At 39.7% G+C, this 13,582-nt stretch overlaps 2 long non-coding RNA genes across 2 annotated transcripts in view; both read left to right on the top strand.

The window, feature by feature from the left end:
- Window positions 1–13,582, top strand: part of LOC145437866 (uncharacterized) — a 430,122-nt gene that overhangs the window by 93,458 nt on the left and 323,082 nt on the right. The window lies entirely within an intron of this gene.
- LOC145436823 (uncharacterized) lies at window positions 4,842–6,531 on the top strand. The gene is made up of 2 exons (XR_013914422.1): window positions 4,842–5,870; window positions 6,353–6,531. It is a non-coding gene; the product is annotated as an uncharacterized LOC145436823 (long non-coding RNA).

Genomic DNA, 13,582 nt, shown 5'->3' with positions numbered 1-13,582 from the left:
TATTCAATTCACCGTCATCGATCAGCTGTTGCTAGTATAAGATATAACAGAGCATCTTTTTAGCAAGGCTCGTGGGGTATAATCACAAGGATTGAAACCTTTGCAACAAGATTGGGACATCTAGATAATTTTAGTCGCCTAATTAGACTAATTAGATGGAGATACTGATAATTTAATTTGTGAGATGTTTCTATGCTCCAACTTCAGTTCTCGTCCAAGTTATGGTTCTCCTGAAAATGCTACAGAAGGACAATATCGTGCGAAACGAGCTTGACGCACAGACCTTTGCTGTTCTCATGTTTATGAAAAAGAACCGAGAGTTGACACGAACTGAATTTGACTACTTTTGTATTTCTTTTGCGAATTCTGTAATTCTAATTCTGATTGTGAAGCTATAATTTTGATTTTACGGCTGGAATATTCTAGTTTCTGTTTGCAGCTATTGCATTTGCAAGCTCGATCGAGTCAAGATCGTACGTCATGTGATTCGACACCGATATAGCGTGACGCATCGGCGTTACCAAAATCATGACGATACGAATTGTGGAAATGCCGCTTCCAAAAATGGTACGACCTCTAGTGGAAACAGTACAAACGCTCTCCTGAATATTCCAGAACATACCGTCCGTAATTGGGTTTCCGCTGCACCCACTCGCAGCATTCGCGTCTCGATTCGGTCTTGATATGAGCAATTTCAGAGTTTCGATATCGATTTAAAGCTAAAATGTGTCAAGATGAAAACAGTCTCATTCCGTCAAGATGTTGTCACGGATGAACTCGGATCTGCGGCAAACAATCATATTCAGCGTGTCGAATGTGTCACACAATGCGGTATTCCTGTAGCATCTGTTTACTACAGTTTTACTCAACAACTGAAATCTTGACATACGTTGTGAAGGGCAATTAAACAACTCAATCAGTAACAGCAGCATGTTAAATAAAAGAAGAATTGGAAACTAATTATTAAGAGAGCAATGATTATCGGATACATAATAACCTGATTAGGTCGGGGTATAAGGCACACTGCAATTTCCGGATCTCAGCTAAAACAAAGAATATAATAGTATATAAACTTGTTCGTCTATACGTTAACACTGAATCTGATGTTATAATTTAGGTTTACACACTTTAAGCGTAATTGTAGCATCTGCAAAATTATAGTTGTTGTTTGTGGTATTCATGGTGTTTGTCGACCACTATGGTCATTCACACCACCAGACCGACTGTCTTCATGTTAAACCTGCAGATGCCGACTTGTAGCACGGCCCACTTCTAGGCTTTTTAAAAAGACACCGCAAACACAGATCATATGGCGAGGAGGAATGGATAACCTCCACAACACTTCGGTAGGAATTCTGGAGTCGGACTTGGTCGGACTCGAGTACGAAACCTATTGGTGTTGCAGCTGCGGTTTATACTGCTACGCTATCTCGTCAGTGGCCACACGCGACTACGTACGTTAGTAGAAATGATATTTCAGTGAAGTCGCGATCGACCGGTAGAATTTTCACGTGGTGCAATAAAGTATGTATGATCGACAAATAACCAAAATATCTTTAACGCGATGTGAAAATGGCATTGTCGCGTAAAATGTACATACTTGATCTTTCCATATCGTTCAACCGTTGTGGTGCATCATGAGTGATAGGCCTACTTGAGTAGCCTACTCGACTCGAATCATTCACGTACTCTATTTTGCTCAGCCCTAGTTGTTAGAAAATATTCGTGTCGCTTCCTTGTTCCATCTGTTACAACAATCATGTACTTCATAAATTCCGTTTTAAGTATTCGCGATAATAGCAATCGCTATTCGTTCGGCAGCAGTGTATTCGAAGAGTTTTCAAAAACGACAAAAATCGTTATTATCTTTATTTCGAAAAGCGTGACTGTGTGTGTAACCGAGGAATGTTGTATAATCCTTGAACCGAAGATCAACATGACTTTACTGCGATGCTGCAAGCTTGCACTGGAGTTGTGGTTTTGATGATAACGTATATCGTGTAATGATCGCGCTCGGCAATTAATGAAATTCGTGCAGCTCAAAATATCACACGCCACGTTGCTGACTGGTGCCGTACCTCTTCGAAGGCAAAACTCCAGCGCTCACTAACCGCAATCCACTTCAAAACTGGTTTTAAGTGGATATCACGAGTGTCGGTACAAAGTACACAGGAAACTGCGGGCTGGCCATGACCCGAATGTTACGAACTGAGCAGTTGTTGTTACGCATTGAGCGAGTCGAAATATCACGATGAAAATTTCGATTTTGCGATAATTAAAATAAATTTAAAAAACGTGCGAGACCTCCAGTATCTACAATTATACATATCATAGACCAGGGCCGGCCAACCCGCGGTCAGCGGGCCACATGTGGCCCGCGAGAAGGTTTTGAGTGGCCCGCGAGGTAATTTCCGAAATTAATGATATTATCAAAAATGAATTGCACAGATTGTGAACTTGCAAAATATCAGTTTCGACGCATTGGCAGATCCATGAGCAAGTCACATTTTGGTAGATCTTTGTACACTACAATAAAGCAGAATAATTTGCGATAGATTTATCAAAAGTAAAAATTTTCTAGACGCTACGCGCAACATGTTGTCACTCGATTTGTTGCTTTTATTATTGTTACCCATTTGTGAAACTGAAAGACCGTCTAATGTATCAGATGGAGTTTAACTATATTCGCTATTGCGAGACAAAGTGTCGTTCAACATATGCAACCTTCGTTTGCGCTCGCAGATAGACCGTCGACTATGAAACCTAGGCACAAAATGACTGACGCATGTTGGTCGAAGCTTTCGATATCGATATGTCCAGGCGCCGAATAGTCCAGTCCTTGCGAACTGATCCCAGCGATATACAGCAGACCCGCAATATATTCAAGTGACAATATCATTGACCTATGAACTTTGAAAAAATTTTGCGCTTCGCGCGGCTAGTGGCCCGCGCCGTAGTTCGTCAATCGAATGTGGCCCTTTGGTTGAAAAGGTTGGCCACCCCTGTCATAGACACATATATAAATATATATTGTTGTTATATTATTGCATTTATAACATATTTTCATATCTATATCATATTGATTTATATACATTATCCCTACGTAACGTTAGTTTTCTTGGATCCAATTTTTGGATGTCACTTGATGTTACATGGGGAGCTAAGTTGAAAGTTGAATGTTGTGTCATCGGCACTTTTCAATTTCTCACCATCTTTTCTATGACTTGGCAATGAAAAATAGCTAATTTTATAGGTTTTGTGCTAAGCAGTTTATACCAACTTTGAATCTAATATTAAGGACTAAAAATGTCAGTTAGAAGTAGGACTTCAGATGATATGTTACTCGGCAATTTTAACGTCGACAAAATCACGCTAGAAAGATTTGAAATAAATGCTGCGCATGACTGATTTTGCAAAGTATTGGGTGAAAAACCCTAATTTAACCCCTGATCTCATTTGATTGTGGTAAGGATTATTATATTATTTCGGAATTGATGATCTAACGGTCGAATCATTCGACACTACCATCACTTTACGACGAAAAAGTTTCTAATATTTCTGAAAATATCGTTTTTTTATCCAAATTAGACTCAATTCGCTAAAGTTTGGAAACTGAACCAAGTTCACTTCATATCAATCAGAGCTCAGTCTCGTAATCACGAGAATAGCAAATGTATGTACAGCAAGCATGGCTCGTCCCGAGCTGTACACGTACAGAGATTAGAGTTAAAATTAAAGCAAGGAGTATTTCACAAATTAGATTAGAATTAGATTACCGGTATTTCGCTTTAATTAGTCTGATATAACTAGAAAACTAAAATTATATAGTTGTCCAACGCTGATCTCTGATATCTTGTCGAGGTTATTCGACTTTGCATGGATTTCGGTCATTACCTGATTTGGAATTGGAATTATAGACACAATTCGAAAGATATTATGATTTAGATTTAGACCTGGACTTGAATCTCCAATCAGAAACAGGTGTTGGTATCACTTTAGCTCAATTCTAGATATTGCACGAGGATGAGGCATTGCCTGAATTACCAATTCTCGAACCATGTCCAATTCTCGAACCACGCACGTTTAATAATGATAAGTCAGCGCATTTCTTCTGCACAGTTACATCATGTAAATCCGTTCATGATCTCTTTAATCTACGTTAGTATGGAGTTCGATCCATAACGTCATTAAAAACATAAATACAAACACAGGGCTTGGAACGCATGTTGCAAAAATCACGCATGAATTGATCATGATATGTGCATTCCTGTTGGTTTATTAAGGCATCGCCAACAAGCGATAACTGCTCGATTACCACGCGTGTCAAAATGCAACGAGCCCGTTTCTAAACATAGGCTATCTTACGGTGTGGCGAGATATAGCAGCTTTGATATGAGCCGCCGCGACCGGATTCCAAACTTTCCAACAAGTTTCGATTTTGAGTCATATCCGTGCTCACGGAGATCTCAATCACGAGAGGATCAATAAAACAATGAACCGTTATTCTGTACACTGTTTATAATGATGATACGTCAAACGCAGCGGTATACGGTATGCTGAAAACTTGCGGCCTCGTATTTAATCCAAACGGTTTCAACAACGCAACTGTTGTTTATCACCAAACTTCGGATCCCTGCAGACTTCGCCAACTAGATAATTCTTGTTGTCTAATTAGACCATGGGCGGCCAACCTACGGTCGTAGGAGGGAATTTGTGCGGCCGTGGAGACGTAATTCAATAAGTATGCCTTGTCGGCCGTCGACTTGCAATTTGAATTTACGTATTAATTCCCGATTTCTTCATGGGTTTTATTAAATCTCGAAATTTTCTTCGGGCATCACACAAAAAAATCTGGTAGATTTACAAAGAAATTTCTGTAAATTTTACAACGAATTACCGGTCGCAGCCAATAGCAGCGTGTAGTTTGTCATTTTACATTTTGATATGTAATATTACATTAATTTAACTGCTAAGTCAAGTTACCAGAATTTCTTCGCAAGGTTACTGACAGTTACTCGCTACGGCATTTTACCAAGCTATTGGCAAAATTGATTAGCTTCCAAGCCCCAGCAACCAGTGGATACGTGGAAGTGCATGTCACTGTGATATCATTCTCGTTGCGATTTGACCAGATTCAACCTCGTTCGCGAGACGGATTAGGTCACACGGAACTGGTTGACCCTAGTACCAATTTCGGTATAGTGCATAGTTGGGTGCAAGAAGCAGCTGATAATGTAGTTACACCATAGACATTATATTAAGGCTATGGCTACACGGTGGGTCTCGGCGGTTAGATTTGTTGTAACAGATAGGGCTAATGAGCTACAAAAATCAGTTTAGGATATATAATCTTATTCCTGAAACTAGAAATATCAGCACATCAGGCTCAGTTGACCATTTCTTAATGGCGGACACGGCGACCTATAAAAGGTTACCTTAGGTTGCGCGTTGCGGGTTTTTCTGAGATTCGTAGTAAACAACCAACAATCAACTGTGACATCACAAATAGCGTCCGGTTAGGTAAGTAAGTAGGGAACCACACGTGGAGCAATAAATATCAATATATACGAAATTAGATGCAAAAGAAAGGGACTATAGGTGTTGATAGATGTTTCTGTATGAAAAACCAACCTGGATTGAACATTATAACGTGGGCAGTAAATATTATTGGTGGCATATGTGAGCGGATGAATATCACTTATTTCAAAGTCGTCTGCGTGTCGAGCCGAGTAGCCGACTAGTCGGCCATTAATATTGAGCTTTGGGCATGCAAATGCTGACGGTGCGAAGCTTGTGACTTGTGATTGAAGAAAGTAGAGACTTTCGTTAAAGATTCCCAGGACTGATGAATGGGATGCGCATCGTAAAAGGTACAGTAGCCTACTGTATAGTATTAGTTACCGTGAATATCTACGACTGTGCACACCACCCGGATGACTTTAGTTTCATGATTTAAATATTTCAGTCGCCCCATTCTCTGTTTTGGGATATTGGTCGACTTGTATAATGACCTGCGACACCACATCATACTCTACCGCGGAGTTGTTGAAACTGTTAGCTTGTTATTGACATTTATCGGGTCATAGCTTAGATATGTTTTCATCCACTGCTCGGTATGTTTGGCTCACATGCCGCATCAAATGAGGCACCTTTTCTTTCAATACATTGATCATTTAAGTCATGAATCTCTGCTATATCATCTCAAATGAGGAGTCGTCAACTCACAATGTACCAGTACCGGTACTTCAAGACTTGTTATATTTTTGTTAGCCTATTTGTCTTGGTCTTTATAAGTCATGTCTAGGTTAGCAACTTGGCTTAGTATAGCGACTTACGCATGAATTATTTTTAGTGGAACTGCAAGATACTAGTCACACAGAAGGAATGAAGACGAGAAAAAGAAACAATTGGAAGTTTATCCGGCGTTGGAATTAATTCACCTTTTCTTGGGACCACTCGTGCTATATTTGCATGCCTCCTAAACAAGAATTATACCTCCAGCAGCAATACTTTTTCATCGTGAATCATGAATGCATACTGTATACAGTTGTCCTAATGTCCTCTTGAGAGCGTGAAGAAACTTTTGCGGTATTTTGGCATCGCGTTGCTTTGGATAGGTATGGATGTAGGCTGAGACGTGAATTTACAAGCTGGCATGTAATCTGATTTACAAGGACAGCATGTAGGGTTGTAGGTAGGTAGGTAAGGCGGTAAAATTACAGTCTCGGTGGTAAATGTACAGAAGAAAATGTAGACTGAATATACCAGAGGTGACTGTAACATTACAGTCTGACATGTAAAGTTAGATCACCGGACGGGTGTAAGTTAAATTTACATTGAGTGACGGTAATGTTATATTACTGCCAAGTGGCTGGCCACCCTGCTTCCAGACATTTCGCGGTAAATCGAGGTAATTTTTTTTTTCAGTGCACGGGGCACACGGAGCCCTTTGCAATTAGAGCCCCACATTACAGATTCGAACATCAGAGGAAAACGATACGCCCCATATATAAATACCGACTCGGAATCGTGTACTCCAGCCTATACCTGTATTCCGGATGAGAGGTCAAGAAATAACAGCATGCAACAAAGTAACAAATAACAATTGTCCCACCCGAAGATGCATCATCATTTATAACTTGCCCTAAACTTTCGAAAGCCCCTCATCAACTCACCCGGTTATTCTGATCTCATACATGGGCTGAGAAAGGATAAATGTTGGATAGTAATATGGAAAACTACTAATATTAATCTCGAAATTCGTTGGTGAATCTTGAAAGATTTTCGCACTTCGCGCGACACTGTCCAGACCCATAACCTGACCAGTAACACTCGCGATTTCGGTGCGTATAGCTAGCCTATATATGAATAAATCGATTTCTGCAAAGTTAACCAGAAATGGACATAGACACTCTAACATGGGCATTTGGTGTCCAGCTAGTTTATTACCACTATGCACTGGACTGCGGTCGTAGGCTACATGAGTAGTCGAAATGCTGCCGTGAATGACAAAAAGGTTGACCAACCCTGAATTAGACCATAGCACTATTCTAATATGTGAAATGTTTCTATCTTCTAATTTTAATTGTAATCTATTTTTGGTTTTGGTTTTCCCGAAAACGCTACAGGATATACTTATAGTGCGAAACGAGCCACACTTGGTGCGAGGACATTTTTCATTCCCATGCTCGTGGTAATGAACTAAGATTTGATATGAAGTGTACTGATTTTTGTTATATTTCATTCGCGAATTAAGTAATTCTAATTAGAATCTAATTTGCAAAATGTTTCTATGCTGTTTCTATGGAAACGCTACGGGAGAACTGTAGAGTGTGAAACGAGTCAAGCTTGGTGTAAGTACGTATGCCATTCTGACACTTGTAAGAATGAACTCTGGTTTGCTATGAACTGAGCTAGATTGTTGTTGTTGTTTCATTTCTTTTGCGAATTCAGTAATTCTAATTCTAGTCTAACTTGAAAAAAAAACTGCGTAGCTATAATTCTAATTCTAGTCTACTTTCGAAAAAAACCTTGATAGCTGTACTCCGAAGTCTATACACTTATTTGGAAAAAATGTGTGGCTATAATTCCAATTCTAATCTAATTTGGAACACCTGAAAATTTTCTAGTTACCAAACTCTGAATGGAGCAGTTGTTTATCACCAACCACTGAATCCGTGACAGCGCATATCGAAGTTTCCATTTCCCCGATTATGGAGCTCACTAGAATGCCACAACCGTTCATGGTTAATACCCAAGCATTTTAATCGCATTACAGTTTTCATCGGTATACATAACTGCGTCACGCAATCATGTATTATTGCCGCGCGTTTATCTGCGGTGGGCTTCATAGATTATGGAACGAACAGAAATGATCAGGCAGTTCCTGTTACAGCCAGCGATCCGCAAAACAGATACAATTGTTTTCAATCAAATAAAAATCAGTTTTATTTACGCATGCATTCCAACCACAGTATAGCGCTGATACTTTCCCTACAACCATACACTCCGTATTTTATACATATCAATATACCTTCAATACTGTATTACCCGTGTGTACAGCGGCCTAGTGTAGGGATGATATATTGCAGTGGTTCCCAACGAGGGCAATACCCCCCTCCCTAGGTGACGATTTTGAGAAACAACGGGGTGAAATACCAAAGGAAGCGATTGGGGGGATATGGGGGCGAAGATGTTAGAACGCCCAGTAAGATATATTCAAATAACACCGTCAAAAATGCACGTGAATACGGTTTATTCCGCATATGACGAGAACAATAAGCCACCCCAACGGAATTTAGACGCGGAAACCGGTTTTCCGAGCATATCACTTCGGAAAAGTCGCATATTTTTGGTAAATTCAGAATTTTGTGAATTAAGCTCCCATTTATATGTCCTATTTTTTGGATTCGTAGATACGGGGGGCGAAAATTAGGGGGCGATGAGTCGAAAAAAAGTTGGAAACCACTGATATTGTTACATTCGGCGCTCTATGAAATATTGTGTTAATGTTACTATATTATAAACTGCAGTGTCATTGCTTGCATTGGTGCGGTAACTGTTATTTTTACACTTGGGCCACCGATGTACCTTCGAAATTCTGACGGTAATCATTGCATGCTTTCATGATGTCATGCCAAGTTTGTCACTTCAGCTAGTTTGTTTTTTCAAATGCTATCGTATATTCCCTCCCAGTGGTACTTCAACAGTTTCTTGCGATTGGGCCAAATTGCTACAGTCATATCGTAATGCTATATGTACGGATCTGCAGATATTTCCAGAATATCAAACGAGGAAAACATCTCACGACCGTGGAAGTATGCTTTAATTACTATTTTATATTACTCGCAAACCACAGTGTTTAATATCTGCTCAGCCCAAATGTTTTGAGTCACTTTTTGCAGATCATCGTCACCTGTAACGCAGAGAACTTTTCTATCCAGATACATGAATCTCTTGTAATACCAGAGTCACATTACTCAACTCGTAGTTGTAGTTATTACACAACTCCCAGAACCGCTGAAAGGTGAATAGTTTCACAGGCTGAGAGTCATACCTCCGTTCGCCGACATTTGATGGCATCTTACCAAACTACCAAATTAATCTCAGTTAAAGCTGTGAAATGTCCCAGGCATTTCTATGTTCGCGCAGAGTTGGAATGACTCGAGTCAACTTTTTCGTATGACTTGACTTGCCTCGGCGCATAAAAAATGCGGATTGACTCGTGACTCGGAGCAAAATTTACGAGTCAATTTCAAGTCATCAACTAAACGGTGTTGATTAAATCACTCTATTTTGTGTATATTCGTACAGTTCGTGATACGCCTGTATCACTTGTGAGAGTAACCGGTCATTCACTGATTGTACGTTTCACTGATCCTCCATTGTTACATCACAAATAAATTGACCACAAACGAAATGATCACAGCCTATATGTTGTCGTAGTTACGTGGTAGCAGTAGCTTTATCTAATAGCAACGTGTCTCTGTTTCTTTGACAACTCAGTGCTTACATTGCGCAGTCATCACCTATACCAACCCTCTTGTATATGATTTAAATCGAGTGAATATAGTTGATGCGTTCATTTACACACGGATGTGTAGATGGGTTTCTGGGGTAGTGTGTATTGAATCATATTAATTTGTTTCAACTTCTCGAGGATTCGTATTCGATCCCATTGGCTGATAATAACAGACTGTAGCATGTAGCTCTACAGTTACTGGCGTATTTTATTTGCAGTTATATACGTGTGCGTGATTGATACAGCGCCTTTTTGCATGTATTTGTAACTTTTTATTCGTTATTTGATTCAAGATAAATGGCCAATTACTCTGTCTTTCACACAGCTAGCAAAATGTAATGACTTTCAATCGTCACCGATACTTCCAAAATTCAATTTGAATTGAATTGTGACTTGACTCGTGACTCGACTTGACTTGACTTGAGTTGACTCGAGTCACCTTCAAAAATCGATTGACTTGACTTGACTCCAGTCAAAATGTGCGATGACTCGAGATGACTTGTGACTCGAAGGTCCTGACTTGATCCCAACACTGTGCTCGCGACACAGGACGTATTGTAGGTGATTACCATTAATAATGCGAAGTTATACTCAAATTAGTCCTTATTTGATGAATATTAGACAATGTGGGCTTGACCAACAACATTCCGAAATTGTTTGTGTAACCATGCAGATGATTGATGCACGGTATATTCAAATCAACATACCATCGACTTATTTATGTTAATTCATATATACTATTAAGGCTCACATATATTTCTGTTTACAATTGAATAATATATTCATATTGAAATGAACCCGAATATTTTCGGCTGACACTCGTCAGGGGTAATCGTCAGCAACTAGTAGAGAATTGGAAGGAACATTGTATATCAACAATCGTATCACAAAATATGACGTCACAAGCATGAAATTTCGAATGAAAGAGCGTTCAATGTACTATTTTTAGGTGGTACACGAACTCCTTTTGTTGACAGAGTTTTGGTTGGTGTATTTTGATAAAAGTCGACTCCAAGGCACACAAATGGAATTGTGAACGAATTGTATATTGAAGTTCTGTACCTCCAAGAAGCACTTCTGTTTGTTTAATGCAACGATGCCCGAATGACCGCTGCCGCCGTATCACAGGAAAGGCTTGCATGTGCCTGGACTCGAAAATGACGATTCAGTAAGAACAAGGCAATGGTATTGAACGGAAGCAACTGATTCCCAGGGATACACAAGTATACAAACTACCACGTGACAGAGATAGAGAGTATATAGGAATGAAGGACGCGATGGGAGTGTTTTTCATCTGTTTTTATTTCTGACGTTTTATTGACGACAGGTCTTCCACAACTGTCTGTATACGAATGTATATAGTTTGTGGTATCGTGTATGTGATATCGTTACAATAAAGGTCCTACTAACTGTAACTATATTAAACCCAGCCCAATAGATTGAGCCTAATGAGTGAAGTTGTCCGTGAATAGCCGGTTGCTGTAACTAAAGCTATGGTATAGGGTCGCCAGATCAAAACGAAGATCAATATTTTACTAAATATCTTCTAAAACCTATACACTTGTTAGGCATATAAGCTGTTTTTGCAGTCCAAACGAATACCAGAACCGAACTATTTGTCGCGCCGTTGCTACAGCATTTCCAAATTTTGGACATGGAATATGATGCATAGGCTACTCATTACTCATAAAAGAGCACCTCCAATTCCAACTGATTGCTCCGAACTCCTAGCCTTTTCTGTCTACTTACAGCACGGATACACGCTTTTATAAGGCGCTTACTGCGCGCCATGTCTGATATTCTGGATTAGTAGTATTATGCAAAGGTGTACCGGAACCTATGAATATCGTAGGCCCCGGGTGCACGATAGTAATATGAGTTAACGTTCGCCGTGCGAGTATGGCGGATTCGAAGTAGATAACATTATACTCACACTATCAAACGTGGAACGATATCGCCTATATTTCTTTAATTCAGAAGGAGTTGACGCATTTTTATCTTCATATCAAAACTCGAAACGATGTGAGGTTCTTGTCGTCTGTGTCGGTCGGTCGATAGGTCGATCAATCACTCCTCATCCCACTTCCTCCCTGAATAGTATGCTCTAGTAATTTCAAAAATACCGCGTAACATGAACATCTTGAACATTGTTTTATCGAAAAATAATCGTTGTCGTTGTGTTTATATTTTCTCAGCGATCCACTTGGAGATATCAGGTTGAAAACGCGTCGCTATTGCAGTATCAGCGGGCCTAAATAACGATCACTGATCTATACTGCTGAGCATACAGTAAGGGGTGTATGGAGCCACATTCGTGAAGATTCGTGGCAATTCGGCTGTGTAGACTTTACGAATGTGAAATTAAGCGAGATGTAACCAGCCATTACCGATACATGTACGCATATACATTGTAAATCATGATGACACCCAGTTTATTTCTTAGAGATCCTCGCATCAGCCTAGGTCGGCATAAAAGCGCACGCGATACATATTACAAACTCCGGAAATCCAACCGTAATCCGGCTATTGAGTTGGTTATGCCCGAGCATTACGATAGGGATAATAATTAATTGCTGGAACATTTTACCAATATCTGAAGCTGTTTTTTTGGAATGTAACATAAAGAGAATACGCCCATCGCAATCTGATATGGAGGCAATTGAGAATTACTTAATCCTCGTGTACAGTAATCACGTGAGACTAAAATGGACTTGACTTAATTGATATCGATCGTCCAGTCGTGACTCTAGTAACGTAGCAGAGAATTTTCCCTCCTTGTGCGATTAAATCATTGGTCCTCCGATGCCCACACACACAACTCAAAATACTATAGGGCCTGAGGGGCTAATAGATTATGAAAAAATACGTAATCAACTACATTCTTTTGGAATATTGTTGCGGCCATAAAACATAGTTATTTAAAATTGCAGGGACATTACAGCTAGCGTTTGGATCTGTCAAATATTCCATAATATGATATTCGAATCTGTAAGTACCGCGCGCACTGCCATCACATATTCTCAAGCCCTGTACTCTCCATTTCAATCTACACCTCAATTACACCCACACATGATAATCGCACTCAAACACAATAAAATTCAGTTACTTCTTGGTTCATTATGCTATCCAATTGATAATATCCGTAATATACCTATCCGAGAATTTGTCTTGACCACTTGATCCCCGTGATATACCTTAATATGAGTTGAAGCAATGTTTCGACTCTCTGGTCGCAAATCACTGATCAGTTATTTTTGCAATGACTTTATTTTATTCATTTAAATTCTATAATTTTTCTACGATGCTGTGTGGTGCTGTTGTATTTTTATTTTCCCTGTGTTTTATTTATTTTATATACTTTACTTTTAGTTGACCTACAGTTTTGTGGGTAACAAGTTGAAGGTAATGACTTCTGTGTATGGTGCTCTTGGCCTGGGTGACTCGGCGTTTATGACTATGTCTTATCGAGTCTCTGCACCAGTGATTCCCAAACTGGGTGCCGCGGCAGATTCTCTGTGTGGGCCGCGAGTCTTTCTGGCGATTTCAAAGCGGCCAGACTTC

Source organism: Botryllus schlosseri, chromosome 4 (genome assembly GCF_051294905.1).
Source record: "Botryllus schlosseri isolate E-star chromosome 4, Bs_hap1, whole genome shotgun sequence".
NCBI classification, from domain to species: domain Eukaryota; kingdom Metazoa; phylum Chordata; class Ascidiacea; order Stolidobranchia; family Styelidae; genus Botryllus; species Botryllus schlosseri.
This window is presented reverse-complemented; position numbering and strand designations above follow the sequence as displayed.